The 19,743-nt window shown below is 43.6% G+C and overlaps 1 protein-coding gene and 1 long non-coding RNA gene across 10 annotated transcripts in view; one reads left to right on the forward strand and one right to left on the reverse strand.

Moving 5' to 3' along the window:
* Nucleotides 1-227: 227 nt before the first annotated feature.
* Nucleotides 228-10,029, reverse strand: LOC137148753 (uncharacterized). 7 transcript variants are annotated; one of them, XR_010918574.1, is made up of 6 exons: nt 9,812-10,029; nt 8,314-8,994; nt 7,521-7,598; nt 7,049-7,177; nt 1,594-1,805; nt 228-1,455 (listed from the first exon to the last, which is right to left on the reverse strand). It is a non-coding gene; the product is annotated as an uncharacterized lncRNA (long non-coding RNA). The 7 variants fall into 7 exon arrangements; XR_010918571.1 differs by having other exon boundaries at nt 7,521-7,691; XR_010918572.1 differs by lacking the exon at nt 7,049-7,177.
* Nucleotides 10,030-10,166: 137 nt separating this feature from the next.
* STRBP (spermatid perinuclear RNA binding protein) overlaps nt 10,167-19,743 on the forward strand; it is an 83,819-nt gene continuing 74,242 nt past the window's right edge. For all 3 annotated transcript variants that reach the window (XM_067541728.1, XM_067541725.1, XM_067541727.1), the window contains exon 1: nt 10,167-10,273. The gene's annotated coding sequence lies outside the window, so the exon portion shown is untranslated. The remainder of the gene's footprint in view (nt 10,274-19,743) is intronic.

A 19,743-nucleotide genomic window follows, 5' to 3' on the forward strand; every position in this document is an offset into this window, starting at 1 on the left:
GAGGTTGAGCATGGTTTGATACATTCTGCACTCCTTGCCAGTTGAGGGGAGCAGAAAGACATGACGGCCTCTTTAAGGAATGGTAATGTGATTCTTTCGTGTGTGCACAGCAAAAATGGGCTCTGTATCCCTAGCCCCACACAATGCATGCGGAACATTCCATTATCTTCCATACCCCCCTCCCCCCCGTGAAGGATCACAAATAAAAAGAAAGTACTGCTTTACAATTCATTACTGATTATTTATTGATAACAAGGAAATAAAGGGAGGGGTAAGTTGGGGGGAGGGAAATGGATCAGAGGCAGAAGGGGAAAACTGACTCAGTGGTGGATGGGTAAGGGATGCAAAGTGAAAGCACAGCACAGATAAGCAACACACATTACTGTTGTATCTCATTGCAAAAGCGGCTTTTCAATGCTTCTCTGAAGTGCAGCACTCTGTGATTAGCTCTCAGCATTGCAGTGGCATCTGGCTGCTCAAAATTTGCAGCCAGCCTCTGCCTCCATAACCCAACCCAATGGGAACTTCTCACCCTTTGTCTCAGACATTATGGAGCGCACAGCTGGCAGAGATAACTATTGGGATTTTTTTTTCCACTGAAATCTAACCTAGTGAGCAGACTGCACCAGCGCACCTTTAAACATCCAAAAACACATTTCACCACCATTCTGCACTTGCTGAGCCTATTATTAAAACACTCCTTCTCGCTGTCCAGGTGCCTGGTGTAGGGCTTCATTAGCCAGGGGAGCAAGGGGTAGGCAGGATCACTATTGGCATTTCAACATCGCCAATATTTATGTTTTGGTCAGGTAAGAAAGTGCCTGCCTGGTTTTTTTAAACAGACAGGAGTTCCTAAAGATGCGTGCATCATGCACCTTTCCAGACCACCTGACATTGATGTCGGTGAAGTGCCCCCTGTGAGCCACAAGGGACTGCAACACCATTGAGAAGTATCCCTTTCGATTTATGTACTCATGGCAAGGTGGTCCAGGGCTACGATAGGGATGTGCATGCCATCTATGCCCCCCCAAAGTTTGGGAACCCCAATGCAGAAAAGTCTTCCACTATGTTCTCCACATTTCCCAAAGTCACTACCCTTCTTAGCAGAAATCTATTAATGGTCCGGCACACTTGTATCACAGCTGCTCCCATGGTGGATTTACCGATTCCGAATTGATTCCCAACTGACCGGTAGCAGTCTGGCGTTGCTAGCTTTCACAGAGTGATGGCCACTCTCTTCTCCACTGTCAGAGCTGGTCTCAAGCGAATATTAGTATGTTTCAGGGCTGGGGAGTGCTCTCCGCAAAGTTCAAAGAAAGTGGCCTCCTGCATTCGAAAGTTCTACAGCCACTGCTCATCATCCCAGACCTTCATAACGATGTGATCTCACCAGTCACTACTTGTTTCCTGGGACAAGAAGTGATGCTCCACCAACTTCAGATGTTGCATGACAGCCTGCAGCAAATGGGAATTGTTTAGTTCTATGGCTTGTAGCAGGGCAGCCTCCGTAACATCGCAATTTTCAGCAGTGCGAGTCCTGTCTCACCCCTGAAAATACTGCAGAATAGGTCGTAAGGTGTTTGTGATACTCACAATAATAGTGCAGAGCTGAGAGGGTTCCATTCCTCTCAGGCAATGGTGTGCGTGCAGCAGAGAGTGGTTTGAAAAATGGCACAAAAAGGTGATTGTCTGTTTGGACTGGGACAAGAAGGGAGGAGTGGGGAGTACGTTGCTTCATGGGAGGACATCCTTCCCAAAAGTTAGGGATGAAAAAGCCCATTAATTGTTGATGTTAAATTCAACACCTGCAGGGAGGGAAGATGGATTTATTTTTAGAAAGCAGCATAAACATTAAAGAGGAGCCAAATAATTTAAAAAACATGGGTGCCGTACAGAGGCTCATTTTATAGGGGATATTTTGCTTTCAGCCTTGACCTGGAAAACCCCTTCTATTCCAGAGCCTCTTTTCAGAGAACTAGTCCTGCGAAGTTATGCCATAGGTTAGCAATAAAGAGATCATCCACGTTGTTCTCCCTTTGGAATGATGACAGCATTTCAGCCCTAAACTTCAAAGCAGAGGAGAAAGGCTCGTGGATCACTCCACTGTGGGACCCTCATGACCTCTCTTTCTCTGCCCTACTTGCATCCCTCCTCAGAAAAATAGCCCTTTGACTATACAATCAATCCTTTAATAATGACACAAATATTCCCAAAGATATTTGCCTACTTGCCACATGTACAAGCCTCCCTATATTTATATATGTTGTGTCCAGTCCACATGATACAAAGGATGGCCAGGTTTCCAGTTTATTCATTATCTGCCTTCTCTTGTTAGTTCAGTAACTACTGACCATGTTGATTTACACTGTTGCTGAGATAAAGTGGTTGGCTGCTGACCACGAATGTAAATTATTCAGGGTTTCCATGATTAAAACAATGAAACCATTTACTTAAAACTATGCACTGCAATTTAATACACTTAAAAGTGACTCAGGAAGCCCTTCAGACATTGCTCATAGACGATCCTAATGCATATTCATACAGTCCAGCCCTTTTCTGGACATTTACAGGTGAGCAATACAGTACATATTCTCTCTGGCCTTGTTTAGAAAAGTACTCAAATGGGTAAAGGAGTTGACCAGGGGTCAGTTGTGAGATGCTTAATAGCATTACTCAATTATGGGAATCCTGACCACCTAAGGCAAGTATCTACAAAACACTGCTGAGGAACCTACAGCCTCAGGCTCACCAGATCCACATTCCAATGCAGAATCTTCTTGCAGTATATTGCCTTTTACTGCACAGACTAGCTGAGAAGTAGAGCTGTCCTACAACTCCCAACATTAATTTTCCAAGTCCTCTGAGGGTGCCATAGGTGAAGAGAAAACTCCAGAAGTTTTCATCAACAAGAAGATGGAACAGTGAAGGTGAGCTGGTACATCAGGCCCTGCTTTTCCAAATTAAAATGTAGGGACGTTAAGGATTTGGAAATGCCAGGTGGCCCATCAGCACCCTGTCCTTATTAATTTCAATTGGATTCTCATTAATAGTTTGACAAAAAACAAAAAAACAAGGCATCTGATTAAGCAAATATTCAGCACAAACATTTCTCCCCTACTTACTGAGTACACCACATTTATTTTTGTTAGTGGCAAACAGGTGGTAGAGTGGGATGAAACTAGGTTATAATAAAGACAAGCCTGGCAGCATGGCTGTAGCTAAGGGTGTTCTAGACTTTCCATGCTAAATCCAGATTGGTTTTTTGGGGTGGAAGGGAGAAGGGCTTATAATTTCAACATTTTGTCTTTGCACTTATTCTGTACAGCACCCAGTGTAAACAAACTAAGGTGATTGCTAACAATCACCCACTCAAGCAAAAATCCTGAGTGAACCAGTGAGTTTAGTACCACACCCTGAAGTTCAGACTGTTTGAGCAACTGGGAAACTGAATTCCAGATTTACAGCTTCTCTGTGTTGAAAACACCCTGCCACCAGCACCCAGACCCTCAAAACTAGGGACTTGTGCAAGAGCACTTCAGCTGATCACATCATGCCAAGAAAAGAATTTAGGTTGATGTAGTTATGTCTCTCAGGGGTGTGAAAAATCAACACCCTTTAGCAACATAGCTATGCCGATCTAACCCCAAGGTGGATTTTTACTATATCCACCCAAGTTTTAGGGATAGACCAGACGTTAGAATATTGCTGTCCTATTATCCCTGTTCTAAAGATGGACAAACTATGTTCAAAAGCAGTGTACTGCACTTCAGACTTTGAGAAGTATCCATTTGCAGGACTCTTCCTGAATGCAGCTTTCATCCCCTCTCCACCTACTCTCCTGCTCTCTCTGATGGCTTATATTATAATCCTTTATTTCAAATCTTGCAGTTAGTGACTTTTCACCTTCTGCTCTATATGGGGTTTTTCTATATAAAGCCAAGTTACATCTGACTCATGTACTTTCCACATTCTTTTTCTGTCCCTATTTGCTTTCTTCCTCTCCTTTGGTTTCTCAGGTGACTTCTTTCTCCAAATCAAACTTGTTCTACTTTTGTATAACTTTAAAAGAAAAAAAAGAGTTATAAGTTGGAAAAGTTGCCTCGGACAATATTTTCTAGTGTGTGGTTATTGCAACCAACTTTTTGTTGATGGTGTCATTAAAGACAGGTAGATTTTTCATGCCTTACTGAGATTTCCTTCAAAGTGCTTTGCATTGGCTTGCCATTTTTCTAATTTCAGGCTCCAGTTCAGGAAGGTATTTAAGCATGTGCCTTACTTTAACCATGAGTAGTCCCACTTATATTTATGGAACATCAGTGGGGCTATTCATATGCTTAAAAAAAGTTAGGCAGATATTTATGTATATTCCCAAATTGGGGGGCTGAATTTAGTAAGATGGCACTTAAAGCCCTTTTCCCCTTCCTCTGCCTTTCTGTTATTTCCTGGTCCTTGTGAAGTCTACTGGACTACTCACATGCTTAAAATTAGGTATGGGCTTTATAATCCTCCTGAAAGGGCCCCATTAAGAATTGTACTTTCAACACTCTAACTAAGCCTCTGGACCAAACTCTGCCCTCAGATACAACACACATCCTATTAACTTTAGTGGGAATTGCACACAAGAGCCTGAAGGCCGAACGTGGAATCTTAGGTCACTGGATAATGGATCAGTCTCAAATAGAGTTTTCTTTTTTATAAAGAAGAATATATTAAAAATGCCTCTTCCCCTAAGCTCTATTTGAATCTTCTCATTTGTCTGTAAAAACCACCAAACCCTTAATTTGGTGGATTACATATCATATTTGCTCACTTAGTGTTTCCCCCGCACCCCATTTATTATAGCTAATAGCCATTTAGTCTTCACTACAGTATTTATAGCTGTTGTTATATCACCCACTTTATACTGATCCTTGGGGCTGTCTCATTGCAGATTTCACTGTCTGGTCCATTGCCTCCAAACATAAAATCAATGACAACTGGCAACCCTCTATAAAGCCCCTTTTTCCCCACCCTCTGCCTTTTTGTTATTTTCTGGTCCTCATGAAAATGGCTTCCTATATTGGTAATATATACCAGCTGCTGCCCCATCTCTCTCTTTCACTTAATATCGGTAGGTGAATTTCTGCATCAGATTACAGAGTATATACAGTGCACTACACTAATCAAACCAACTCACAAGGCTAAACTCTGCTGATTGCCTTACTCATGCAAGTAGTTCCACTGAATTCAACAAGTTCAAGATCAGGTCCACTGATTTCACTGGGACTACTCCCAAGAGCAAGATTTGTGTGTAGTTCCTCTTTCTGATGCATTTTGTTATGCTAGTCAGATAAAAGAAATAAAAGTTCAAGACACCCAACTAAATTAGAATGACACCTGTCTGGAAAAGAGAGCTGTATCTAGTTTTTTGCCTACTAGACGTCATGTCTAGTTCTCCATTTTCTGAAGTAATAAAGAACAGAAATACAAAGTTGTTCAGATTTTTGCATTAAGGGTGTGTGTTTTTTTGCACTAATATGCATTTTGTTAAACTTTTATCAGTCCTTTATTATTTGAAGCAGCATTATCTAAGCACAGAGCTGGGAGCCAGGAACTCCTGAACGCTAATCTCAAGACTCATTCAGGGTCCCCACTTTGTGTCTATTTCCACATCTATAAAATGGGGATGATAATTTATCTGCCTTCCGGGACTACTACAAGCATTAGTTATGTTTGTAGAGCAGTTGGATGTTGTATAGCACTATACAGGTACTATTATTATTTGATCATTTCCTAATAAAGCATCCATCTGTATGTCTGAGTTTTACATTTTAAAAAAATATTTACGCTTATTTAAAATTTTAACTCTTCTGGTTCTTACTCTCCTTTTCGGTCTTGCGTTTCTTCTATTCCCCTCCGCGCACACCCAGGTAAAATTTCTATTTAATGTTAACTTTTGTGTGGGTGTGTTTTTAACTAAAAACTACCACTTCTGAAACACTATGTTTAAACATGTTCCAAGTATAACTTCAAATCTGATATGGTCACTAGATGTGTTCATTAATATTGTTTTTGTTTACAATATCTGCCTCATTTCCTAGGACTTCTAAATGGCTACTCCTAAGAACCATGTAGTGAAATCTTCCTGTGCTGCTGTAATTTCAGATGGACACATATGCTTGTTCAGAATACATCTGTGGTAGAGTGTCCTAAATCTCCAGAAACTATCTCATTGGACCTCTCTCTGCATTAGCATCTTGGATTTGTGTTACTCTTATTTATAATTGGTTATATTCCAGTTACATACTTGTTGCAGTACAAAACCTAAAAATAATCTAAAAAACAAAGTCCCTTCCTTGAGGATCTGACAATCCAAGAGATAGAAACAGACAGAACAAGGCACAACAGCATACTCAGAGAAAGTTAACTGGATTTTTCCCCTCTCTTTACATTTCCACAAACGTATCTATTTTGAAAGTCCCATTATCCTTTTCAATTCAAATCCAAATTGGAAACTAAACTCATATACTCTATTTTTTCAGAGGTAATAACTATCCTTCAGATTTGGTTGTGTTCATGCCACAGGTATCAATCACTTTTTATTTCACGAAGTTTCAGTTACTCCAATGATATCAGTTTTAATTCTCTATATTATCTATATCCCATCCTTGTATGAAGTAAGGTCTGGTGGAGTGAGCACAAAGTCTAGAACCTATTCTTAGTTAGGCTACTTATTCTTTGTGTGGCCTTGGACACGTAATTTCACCTTTCTGTCTCAGTTTCACCATCTGTAAAATGGGGATAATACCATGTAAGTGTGTTGGGAGAATTGTCTGTACAGTGCTTTGAACATGTAAAGCATTATAGAAGTATTATTGGGCACTCAACATTCCCACTGAAGTTCCTGATTTTTGAGTAAACAAGGAATGCAGGTTCAGGCCCTATATGAGACTTTTGGGACAAATTCTGCCTGGAGACGCATGCATATGGCTTCCGCTATAGTCAGCCATATATTAAAAAAAAAATCTCTACACCCCAATAAAAGATATATTTTTACTTCAGTTTATACCTTTCAACCTCTATCAAGATGATAACCCCTCATTAACACCAGTACTCCTTGTAGTGTAATTCAAATCCTCACCACTGGAGTGTCTTTACACCTGTAAATGCAGCTTTCTTCCTTTTTCCCCACAGAGTCCTAAAGAAAGATGTTAAATGGCTTCTTTCAAAGCTCAGATATTCTTTCCTTTGTTAAATTTATACCCTTGTACTGCAGCACCAAAGCTCTTGCAATCCCCTATATTCTAAAATAATCCATCAATCCCCTCCCCTCAATGCTTTTGCCCTTGGCAAAGTACTAGCCCACGGGAACACAACTCAACAGAAAAACAGGAGATTTCATAAAACATATAACTCAGACCATAGCTGAAAATCTCTCTGTCCCACCTCTGCAAAAGCTCCATTATTTAAAACACACTGACCGTCTCCTGAAGATTTTTCTTTCTTTGCTAGGTTTTCTGCTCCTCTGTGCAGTCACTCACCCTCTTTTTGCTGTCCCTTCCGTTCCATTATCTCCTGTAACATCCTTTCTCTTGTCTCCGTTTCTGCTATGTCTTCATCTGCAATCATCAATTTCAAATAAAACTACCATCTCTTCGCACTAAGTCCTTGGACCAGTCCTTGATTTTCTATCGACAATTTTCTTGTCCCTTCTCAAAATAGAATTAGAAAAAGCATAGGCTGAAATTTTCTAAGCAATTCAGGGGGTTTATCCAGACATTTTTAATTGATTTGAAAATCTTAACCCAAGACTTTAAAGCAATGGTAGCGATTTTTTTTTTTTCTTCCAGAGGTGTAGCTGTGTTAGTTTGTATACAGCAAAAACAATGAGAGTTCTGTAGCACTTTAAAGACAAACTATTTAATTTCAGCAGGCATAAACTTTCGTGGGCCTATACATACATGTACACGTTGCCTCCTATATATGTTGCCAATATTTGCTGTATTATTTCTACCAACTGCATCTGAGGAAGTGGGCTGAAGCCCACGAAAACTTATGCCTGCTGAAATTAAATATGTTAGTCTTTAAAGTGCTACAGAACTCTTCTTTTCTTCTTCTAAGCCACAAACATTATTCTAATGTTGACGTCCCTAGCTCTTCAGAAAAATCTTACTTAGGTGCCTAATTATTGGTTTATGGTCCTAACTTTAGGCTCTCAAATTTAAAAATATTGGCTAGGTTTCCACCGGTTTTAGGGGTAAACCTATGGTAACCCCACTGAAGCAAAAAACGAAGGTTTCCATCAAAAAGGCACCAAAAATAACCCACACTTACAGTTTCTGCAGAGCTTTAAGGACACATTTGATTAAGCTGGTCTCTACAGCCTGACAGACATCTGAAGTGGTTATGGTAACTCCCAAGTGTTCCTTCTGTACATGAAGTTCTAGAATGGACAGATGACCTGGGCTAGGAAGAACTATTGCAGGAAAGCCAGAGGTTGACCCGAACAAGAGAACGCTGGGGTTTGCCTTGAATTCCAATGAAAGAACTGGAGATCAATGAATGCTATAAGTCCTACAGAGCTCTACGAGGGTAAGCACAGATTGGAGACGACTTGATCTGGAAATCTACGTATGAGTAACTGCTGAAGGATTTATCTGGATTTACATCCATTTCTTACTTGATATTGATTTATCTATTGGGTATAAATCATAGAAAGGCAGCATGCTGTTGGAGAAGAGAGATGGGAGTCAGGACTCTTCAGTTTTATTCTTCACTCTACCATTGACTCATTGTGGGGCTTTGGACAAGCGCCTTCACCTCTCTACATTTAAATGTAACTGTCTTTACAATATTGCTTGTACAGTGACAACTGCATGACAGGGCTGGTGCTCAGTAACGGGACTTGGTAATGGTTCAATCCCTGTGTTTGCCGTGAGTCTAATGATGTTGGTTTCTTTTTCTTAAAGTTGCAGCTCCAGCACTCAAGTGACTATGCGTGAACCTCAGCTTTAACTAAAAAAGAACAGAAAGTCGTTAGTCCTTGCGGTTGTCTGGAAATGCTAGACGACATGGCCCTTAACTGCTGGGGAACCAGAAAGCCAGTGGTCAGAAACCAACTTCTATTGGGTTTGGTTATTGAACAGGCTGCTTTTTAAAGCCAGGCTTGTGGTTTTGCTCTCTTGGTGATGGCAATGCCGCAGGGGGAAGTGAAGGAGGGCAGAGGCCGTATACAGGAGAGACCCTCCAGCCTCAGTGCTCACCAGGGAGGGCCGCTCGCCCTCCGCCCTGCCCTGCCCTGCCCTGCGCTCTGGGGAAGGGATGGGGACTCCCTGGCTCTGAGGAGCCCCTGCTCCCACCTACCTCTACACCTGCCCCCGCCCACACACTTCCCTTCCCGCCCCTCACACCCACCCCACCCTGTCCCGTCCCCTTCCCAGCCCGGCTCCCCCCATCCACCTGCCCCCGCCCCACACTTCCCTTCCCTTCCCGCCCCTCACACCCACCCCACCCGGTCCCCTTCCCCGCCCGGCTCCCCCCATCGACCTGCGCCTCTTCCCGTCCCCTTCCCCTTCCCAGCCCGGCTCCCCCAGCCCATCCCATCCCGCCTCTTCCCGCCCCATCCCACCCCTCACCTCAGCCCCTGACTGTCCCTGCCGCCCGCCCGGGAAGGGCGGAGGGGACTCCCCCAGGTCTGGTACGAAAGTTGCGCAAGCCACGCAGCATGACGTACGCTAGCGGCTACCGAGCTCGCACAAGAAACGCGTTCTCAGGTGCGGCACCGCGGGCCCAGAGCGTTACGGATTACGGAAAGTCCGTAAGAGACACTGACCTCTTTGAGAAGTTACGGATTTTGCGTAAGGCACCGTCTCAGGTGCGGCCCCGGCCTTCCCTTGCCAGCAGAGATACGGAGTCTCCGTAAGTCGGGCGGGGCAGGAGACAGGCGGGGTTCCGCCGTTGGGGCGAGGCGCGATGGACTCAGGTGTGGAACCTGCTTCTCGGAGCTGGAGGGCTTTACGTCAACTTTGCCGGCGGTTAAGTAGTTTGCGTTGCGCGGGCCGGCACCCCTACGTGGGGAGCGTAAGGCGCTCGCGCTCTCTCTCTCTCTCTCTCTCAGGTGCAGGGAGGGGGCGGGCTCGCGTGGCCCGGCAGCTCCAGCCTATGGGGGCGCGGGGCGTGGTCACGTGCTGGAGCCCAGCTCGCTGCTGCGTGCGGACCGCAGCCGGAGGAGCCGGACGGGGGGAGCGGAGCCGGGCCGGGGCCGGGGGCTGCAGCGTGGGTGGCGGAGAGCCGGGTAAGGGGGCGGCGGGGCCGGGGGCCTCGATCGGAGACAGCCCCGGGGGAGGGGGGGGGACCGGCCGCTGCCCCCTCCCCCCCCACTGCGCCGGGCGCTGCGGGCAAGGACAGGACACGGCACCGGCGCGGGGGGAGGGGCGGGGGGATCGGGTGCAGAGGGGCGGGGGAGGGGAACGGATGGGGGATGGGGCGGTGCACGGGCAGCGGGGGGAGGGGCGTGTGGGGCAACGAGGAGGGTGGGATGCACGGCGGGGGGGGGGGGGAGGTGCCGGTGCACGGCGGGGTGCACGGGCGGGGGGGGGGGGAGGTGCCGGTGCACGGTGCCGGTGCACGGCGGGGTGCCGGTGCACGGCGGGGTGGGGCGGGGGGAGGTGCCGGTGCAAGGCGGGGTGCACGGGCGGGGGGCAGGGGGAAGTCCCGGTGCACGGCGGGGGGGCAGGGGGAGGTCCCGGTGCACGGCGGGGGGAGGTGCATGTGAGGACAGGCAGGCAGGGCGCACCGGTAGGGGGGACGGGGCTCTGCGTGGGCGGGAGGACATCGGGGTCGGATGTGTGGGTCTCTGAGAAGCCGGGCACAGCCCGGGCGGGCTGCAGGGGGGCTGGGTGCAGCGGGCTGCAGGAGGCTCCATGTGGGGGAGGGGGGTGTTGAGACGCTGCAGATGGTTGGAGGCTGGGGAACTGGGTGCATGGGAATGGGGGGTGGGTGCGGGGCACTGCTCTTTGAGGCCGAGTGTGGATACAAATGGCCCTTTGGGGGACTGGGGAGAAGGGGCTGTTTGTGCATGGGGGCAGCCAGGGAGGCTGGGGCACCACTCGATTGGGAAGGTGATTCTTTGGTCTGTCTGTTTCTTCAGTCTTTTGTGATGTCATTTGGGATTTGTGGGGGGGGGGGAGGGGTGAGCATAGGGGGGGTTCATTGCGCATCTGACTTTGCAGGGCTGTGATGAGACCCCTCTCTCTCTCTTTTAGAGTCCTAGAGCAGGCGGTGTCTAGGCACAGGAAGCGATCCTGGTGCTAAATTCTGTTGCCCTGCTTTGTGCATGGGATGGATGCGTACTCCGTAGCAGGTGTGCACCTGTCATGGGCATGGCATGGGCGGGAATGTTAGCTGGTGGTTCGGCCGTGACTAAAGCATCGCCCTCTGCTTGTGCCCAGCAGTCACTTGGGTTGGTGTGTTGGGCATGGAGGTGAACTTGTCTCACTGTAATACTGCCTCTGTAGAGAATGATAAAAGGGCCTTTCACCCCAGAGAGAAAAGGGAACTCCTTTATGTGGAATCTCTGTGCTGTAAAACAGGGAGAAATTGGCCTGCAACGTTTCTTACCCAGGTTGACAGAAGTAAGGGCTTGTGATCAGAACTTAGCTCCTGCTCAGTTGGTGTGGTGCATCATCGTATTGTTTGCTAGCCTACCTTATTTTAAAAAATTAAATGTTCACACTTCCTGGTGACTTGTGAACACACTGTTCTGTGTCTAGGTGTCTTTGATCCTGTGGCAGTTTTGCATATCTTCTTATTGAGAAATCTGTCTTTTTTTTTCCCGCTGGATTTGTTTTGTATTGGGTATTAATAATAGTTAACCCACTGATTTCAGTGGAGATGGGGGGAACTGCAGTGAAAGATGGCTGGGGAATCAGTGGAGGGATGCTGGCTAGAGCAAAACTTGAGTTTTCAATAAAAATAGAAATGTATGTTATCCACTAGAATGTCTGATGTATTTACATAGCATTAAAGAATTCTATGGACATAAAGAAAAAATGTTGTTGCTCCAAAGAGCTTACAAACTAAATAGACCATGTATGGCTACAGGATATCATGTAAGAAAAATCTACAATGAAGTTTCATGCATATCTAATTAGTTCTATATTTATTTACATTGTCTATAACTTAGTACTAAGATAGATACCAGGATTTCTAGGTCTCCTGGAAGAAGTATATTTTGAAGTAAGACTGTTAGCTTAAAATTGACTCATCATTCACACTTTGTTAAAACAAGCTATTTTAAATTCTAAAACCAATAAAAATGTTTGCACAATTTAAAAAATTGCAATGAAAACAGCTGTGATCAAGCCTTGAGTAGAATAGATATTTGTCTGGAGCCCCAACCTTGCAAAACTAAGAGTGAAAGTGAAACTGATTCAATTGATTTGTTTTTTATTCGTTGTCCAAACTGAGAGAAATGCGAAAGATAAGCAAAACACAAATAGGGACCCATGCAGCATTTGTAAAAGTACTGAATAATGTAAGGTCCTTGTAACATTGGTAAAGAAATGATTGTTACTGAAGTGATTTTTTTTTAAGGTTACAGTGGTGTCACTTTAAGAGGGACCTAAAGGAAGTGATGGTGGAGGCATGGGCCTAGTGTCTACTGAGAAGAGAGTGGAAGGAGGATGTGAAGAGACTGGCTAGTTGTGTGGCTTGGGAAGAAGAGCCTTAAAAACTTGGAACTGATTTTTGTGTAGTGGAGGGGGATGTTTTAGTGTCTCTAAATAGATCTGATTTGGGAATTACAATAACACCTTGTGTGGGTGATGCTTCAAGCGGATCTCTGAAAAGCAAAGAGTCTTTGCAAACATTGAAAAGGCTCCAGGCCTTGCGTGTGCAGTCAAAGACTTACTGTAAATGATGGGATCTTGTGGCTGATTGCCAAAGCGGAGAAATAGGAAATACATGACAGCCAGTTTAGCCCGTCGATAGCTTCCACTGACTTCTTGGTTGTTTTTAGGAAGCTGGACTCACCTCTGAAAGTTCTTGGCAATATCATCACTGTTTCTGTCTGGAACTTTCCAATCTGTTGCTTGTACTCCATTCTGGTGTGGGAGGAGTGGGAGAGGGATAGTACTGGTTGTGGTTGGCACTGGTAAGATTTTGGGGTGTTCGTTGTCTGTTCCTTGCAATCTTGCCACTCTTAGTGTAATGCCTGGTGCTGTCTTAGCATCCTTGGTAGAATTTTTTGTGTGTTCTCTTTACTAATTTTCTCACCCCTATTTTTGTAAAGGAATTGCTTTTGCATATGCTACTGTACATGTACCTACTTGGATGTACAGTAATGATCATTATTATTAATGGCAATGTGATTGTCATTGTACAAGAAAGATTCAGGGAACATATAGTCTAAATGCACAATATAAATCCAATACATAATTACTGGGAGACCTAAAGGAAGGCTCTATCTTGGAATGCCTTTTTTATAAAGGGAAGGTAACATCAGTTTCACTGGTATGGCTCAGGTGGGTGTATGAGCTTCAATGAAGAAGTGAGGCTTGAGGACCCAGTTGAAAGAGGGAGTTCTGGTGACACAGGGGGTTGAAAGGGAGAATTCTATGCAACGCAGGCTTTGAGCAGAAAGTTTAAAGGCAAGTGGGAGGAGATGTAGGCAGGTGGAGAGGGGAGTGGAAAGATGAGAGCAGAGATGTAAGCAGAGCCTTAAGGTAAGGACAAGAAGCTTGACTTAGCTGCGCAATGTGAGAAGAAGCCAATGGAGGGATTCAGAGAGAGGAGTGACCATTATTAGAACAACAGGCAAAAGACGTGACTTTATACTTTCCCCAAATACTAATGAGATAGTTTAAACTACCTTGTACGAGCAGATGCTGAGGATCTGGGTTTCTGACTTGTCATATGGGAAAAGTTGCCGTGACACCTTTATTCAGTAACTAACACCATCTAAGGCTGCCAAATTGTTTTGGTTCAAAACCTTCATTCCTAAAATTCTGCAAAGGTCTCCAGGACTGAGATTTTGTTCACTTGCTCTTGATTGAGAGGGGAATTCTTTTTGGAAGTTTTGAGGGAAGCTTGTTCAGCCATGTTGTGCTTGGCAAGGCTGAAAACCTCACTGCAGAATAGCAATAACATAAAAGCCATGCTTTTTTCCATGTTGCTTTGGCAGCAGCTGAACTTTGAGACTTGGCATGTAAATAGAGCTCTTTGAAGAGCACCTCCATGACTGGAAGAGAGGCAAGCAATGCCGTGGTTGGTTAACAGGTTATAAGCAAGTGAAAAGTCGCTTGTGAGCATGCGCAGGAAGGCATCTCTTAAGACATTTAGCAGGGTTTAGCAAAGCCATGTCTTCACTGCAGTGGACATTCTCCATGTCTGTTGTGGTCTGACTATTGGCCCAGCTGGAGGTAGAGGGTGGTGCTGTTCTCAATGCTACTTCTGGGACAGCTTGTGTAGGGGAGATTGTAAATGCAGCATAATCAGGCCCCTCCCCCCAAATCAACAAACCTCCCAGTGCCTTAAAGGAGAGAAAGTAGGGTCACTCGTAAATGAAGGGGATTATATGAATGGCTGCGATACTCTCTTTAAAATCTGTCTTCAACAAGAAAAATAAAGGAAAACTTGGACAGTGAGGGGGATTTTAAGAAAGTAGCTGTGGGTGAGGTATAGGGCAGTCTATTAAGAGAATTAGCAAACTTACAGTACCATCAATGTGTTCCTAAAATATATAAAGGCTGGAGAAGAGGAAATGCAGTACTGATCTTAAAAATGGAAAAGGGAGAGAAACTGGCTGTTACAACCTTGAAGCTAACTCCTATCCTTCTTTAAAGTAACAGAGCAAGTACTGAGGGGGGAATGCACAACTAGCAGTAGCGGATTTATAAATAGATGTCTAGAGGTAAACTTGTTGGCTCTGGATAAAATTATAGAATTAGGATTCAGTCCTGCAAAATTTACTCATGCCAATAGTCCCATAGACTGCACTGGCAGTGTTCAGTAAGACTTACTCATGTGGATAAGGAATTACAGGCATTTGGTGGATACAGTGGTGGATGTAATATGTAGATTATAGAAAAGCCCTCATTAGTGTTCCTCAAAATTGTGGTCTCTAAAATTCAAATAATCTTGGAATAAGCACCATCTCATGTATTGAAAAGTGACTGATGTACCTAAACACAGGGTACGGTTATCAGATTGGGTGCAGATGTGCAGTAGAGTGTTGCAGTGATCTCTTGGGTTTGGTCTTTCTTAATAAGTTTTTTAACAATCTAGGAGAGGGAGTAGACATATCATCTGCAAACTTTACTAGCTACTGAACTGAGCGGAGTTGGACACCAATGAGCAGAAATACAAATGAACCTTGAGGGAGATTAGGAATGCTGACAGCGTATAACAGTTTGGAGTAAAATAATCTGAAATGAACACATTCATGGAAGACAGATACCTGGAAAGCAGTAATGCTGAGAGACCAAAAGGTGATAGGAGACAATATTGCAAACTCATGGTTTAAGCTGAGAGAGGTTAGCCAAAAGGCCAGTGCAGTTTTGGGCTTCATATGCAGCAGGGAAGAAGTTAAAGGGAAAAATACCGTTTTAATGCAACATTAACATTGCAAAGTTACAGTTTAAAATGCAAGATAAAAATACAGATATCAGAAACATTGCTGTAGGACCCATTATTTAGTCTCTTCATATTCTGGGTACTCACTATAGTATGAGTTCTGCATAAACAGAAATACAACGCTGCATATTTAAAGGGCATCATCAACTTAAATCTCATTGTCTGGATATTTTTACTTCTTTAACAAGGAGCACCTTATATTAACTGGAGGACTAGAGAGAAATATTTTCACAGTTTTACCAGTGCATTTATAGCACTTTGTATAGGCAATTTCTCTCGTTTGAGACTCTTGTGAGCACTGGGTACAGAAGAACATTGATAAAGTAGGAAAATATGGTATAAATCCACAAAAGTTGTTGGTGGGGACTCGGCCGGGTGTAGTACTATTTTTAACAATTTTTTTTTAAACTGGCAAGATTTCAAGTTGATGTCCCTTTAACAACACACACACACACACAAAAAACACCCACCAAAACACAACACCCGCCCGGCCCCTAACCACCCCCAGGAGCCAGCACAGGAATAGCTACATATGTGCAGCCTGATCAAGTTAATAATCTTTTAAAAAATGTTTTTATGTATTAATCATGTTGACTTTATTTGTAACGGAATTACAATAGGACCTCACAGTTACGAACACCAACAGAGTTACAGACTGACTGGCCAACCACACACCTCTTTTGGAACTGGAAGCACGCAATCAGGCAGCAGAGTTTAAAAAAAAAAAAAAAGTAAATATTGTACAGTACAATACTGTGTTAAACATGAGCTACTAAAAAAAAAGGGAAAGTTTAAAAAAATTGACAAGGTAAGGAAACTGTTTCTATGCTTGTTTCATTTAAATTAAGATGGTTAAAAGCAGCATTTTTCTTCAGCATAGTAAAGTTTCAGAGCTGCATTAAATTAATGTTCAGTTGTAAACTTTTGAAAGAACACCGTAACGTTTTGTTCAGTTACGAACATTTCAGAGTTATGAACAGTCTACTTTCCCGAGGTGTTCGTAACTCCGAGGTTCTGCTGTACCTTAATGTTGCATTCTTTGTCCTCTGCTTCCAATTGTCCTGGAACAGAAGAGGGCTGAGAGAAGGCTAGATCCCACTCCATCCAAATCTACTGCCTTGGGTTTACTTTTTTGCTTTACAGTGCATCTACGCTGAGTTTTCTTTTAATCTCCCTCAATTGCAGAAATGGTGGGCAGGGAAATACAGGTGTGGTGGTGCTGTTGTTTTTACCCTGCCTAGAGCAGCTATCTACATCAGTGCAACCTCTAGACTCAATGCTTAGTTGAGAGATCTAAGGAAAAGCTGCGTGTGTGCGCACATGGTACAGGTTATTCTGTTTGTTCCTTATGAGCTTCTGCTCTGACTCTTTCAGCGTCTGGCTTTGCTAGCCAGATAGCAGGAATTGAGTCTGATCCCATGTATTGATGTCCCATCTGGCAGTGGTGGGCTGCCAGATCACTGGGCTACTTGCTCATCTGCTGATTGATTGCTCAAAGTAATAAAGATTATGGATTATTACAATATGTGGGTTAATCTTTCAGTTTGACTTTCTGTATCTATGCTAAGCTTCACTTTTTGTAGTACCGTTCTGTAATTGAAGGAACAGGCAGTAAATGTGTGTGCAAAACATTGATATTGAAGAGGGTTATTCTAGGAATCTAGTTGCTTGTTCATTTAGGCATATCCCTTGAATAGTTGACAGTTACTATTCTCTCTGTAGGGGATGATTTAAAACATTTTTTATGTTGTGGTTTGGTGTACTAGTCGTAAAGAGCCTCAAGATGCTGCTTGTGATTGACATAACGAAATGTAAATTATATGCTCTTTTACTAGACTCTAATTTGTCTGGCTTGAGGTTTGTATAATATGCCAGTAGTACTAAGCTTTTCTTACAGTGACTTTCTCCTCCATGCATCATCTACATCAGGGAAAAAATTACTTTAAATTGTACGCTTAAAAATATCCAAATAAATTGGGGTATCCCTGGGTGTTACTGTAAATTAAATCTTGTGGTTGCAAGTTTTTATTCTGCCTCTATTTTAAATGGATTTTTATTGAAACGTTAAGTGGGTTTGTAAATCTTAGAAAATAATTGGCATTTGGATTTTTAAACTTTCTGAAGTGGTTAGTACTAAAAGGAGTGAAATAATTATTCTAGCTTGACCTAATTTGACATAACAGTAAGTGAACTCAGGTGCTGAGAAAATGACAGAATGCTGCAATGGGAAGGGAGATGGTCAAGTTGATCTGAAATGGTCTTTAATTCTCTAATTCCTTTGATGTTTGTCGGGGGGGGGGGGGGGGGAGCATTCACTAGGAACAGTTTTTGTTTTATCTTGTAATCTTGGGTGTACCCCCCAGTGATCTGACTGTTGGGCCTTGTGACTTTAGCCTTATCTGAAGCACAGATAGTCTGTCACGCAGAGACATTGCTCACTGTAGTTAATTTCCAAGCTGTACAATTGATTACGCCAATAATAAAATCACAGCCACTAGAATTCTTTGACACTTCATGGGCCATTTCCACTTGAAAAAGCGAGAGAATTCTGCAGCAGGTTGTAATAAATCCCAAGGTGTTTCTAGGTCAATAAGGTGGTGTGGAAGTTCTGCACCTGCAGAATTTTTATTGCTGGCAACAGAATCTTATGTGGTTTGGCTTTTCTTAATAGTAAAGCAGTCCAATCAGTGCTGCCTGTGTAATTTATTTAATCCTTTCAGTAAACATGACATCCAAGCAAAAGGTCTTATATGGTTTCATATGTAGAAAGACAAAAAGAGTACAAACCCAGTAATCTAGATGAGGCTGAGATGTTATATTCAGCTGCACTTTTTTACCATTGTTGAAGTATGTGAAGATATTAACATTACAGATGACTTTGCACACAACAGAAACAGCATTTAAACTGGGTGCAAATTATTCATTGCCCATTTACCATGACAGTGGACAGCGGTACTAAAGGTATCACCTGGGCAAGCAGGTGCTATCTGGGTGGATGGGTAAAAAGTATCAAAGACTGTACAAAAGATTGGGCAGAAGGAGGGGCATGTTCGTTTGTTTCTATTGAAAAAGAAAATAAAGCATGTGAAAATGGGACTATAGAGACCCTGTTCTCTGACAATTTCATGTATTAGGAATTAATCTAGTTTTTATGTGGAGCTAGAATATAGGGTCCGATTCTGTAACCCTTACCCAAGAAACCCTGACTCATGCAGATACAGAGCAGAATTGGACCTTGGGTATTTGTGTGTCAACTTAGAAACTAATAAGAATACCTGGCTCTTGTGAAAGCTTTTCATCAGGTGAGTTCAAAGTGCTGAATAGTCCATGTTGTCATTTATTTGGTCCTTGGACTCAAATTTAAATAACACTGATTTACGTGTAGCTGATTACCCGGGCCTCAGCGTGGTAGTGAGAGTGGTGGGGAGTGGAATGTAGTGCATCTGCAGCTTCGTTCCAACAAGCTGGTGAAGGGGAGTGGGGAGAATTATGAAAGCCATCCTGCAGATCTAGTTTTTTCGGCTGTGACGTGAAGACGCTACATAATGTTCTCATAGTTGTGTACTAGATGCTGAATCTGGGGTGCGGGATGCCATCCTACTTTCTTTACTGAGTGTAAAGAAGGGTGGAAAAACCAAGCGTCCCCGTGAACATATATAGTTACTTATTCCCAGCTGCAGACACCTGAGTCTGTTGCTGAACTGGTGTTCCCTTTGTGTTATGGAATCTTGCTTTTCCTTTGGATGTGCAGCATAGCTAGTTGAGTAGCAAACTTTGTGGTGATTGTGCAGCCTGAAGCCAGACTGGCTTTTGAACACTATCAATAAGTGCATTTCCAGCGTTTTGGATTGGACTCTGTTGTAGTAGCAGATGCTAGGAAGCTGCCTAGGTGGTGATTATAGATTTTTATGCATTTAGATGTTAGATAAAAGCATCAGTTTTCATGGCCACAGTTTTATGCCTTTATGGTAAGTTAGAAATCCAATTATAGGAATGCAACTGATGAAGCAGCTGCCCCGTCCCAAAACCAGGAAGTATAGGAGGAAAAATCAACATAGCCACAAATCCTAAAGTCAGCCAACCCTTACTTTGCCAGAAGCTGGGTGCAGTGTGACCCAAAGGTCAATACTT

The sequence above is a fragment of the Emydura macquarii genome, unplaced genomic scaffold (assembly GCF_026122565.2).
Source record: "Emydura macquarii macquarii isolate MOO-44397 ecotype Brisbane River unplaced genomic scaffold, CSIRO-AGI_Emac_v2 contig_691, whole genome shotgun sequence".
Lineage (NCBI taxonomy): Eukaryota > Metazoa > Chordata > Testudines > Chelidae > Emydura > Emydura macquarii.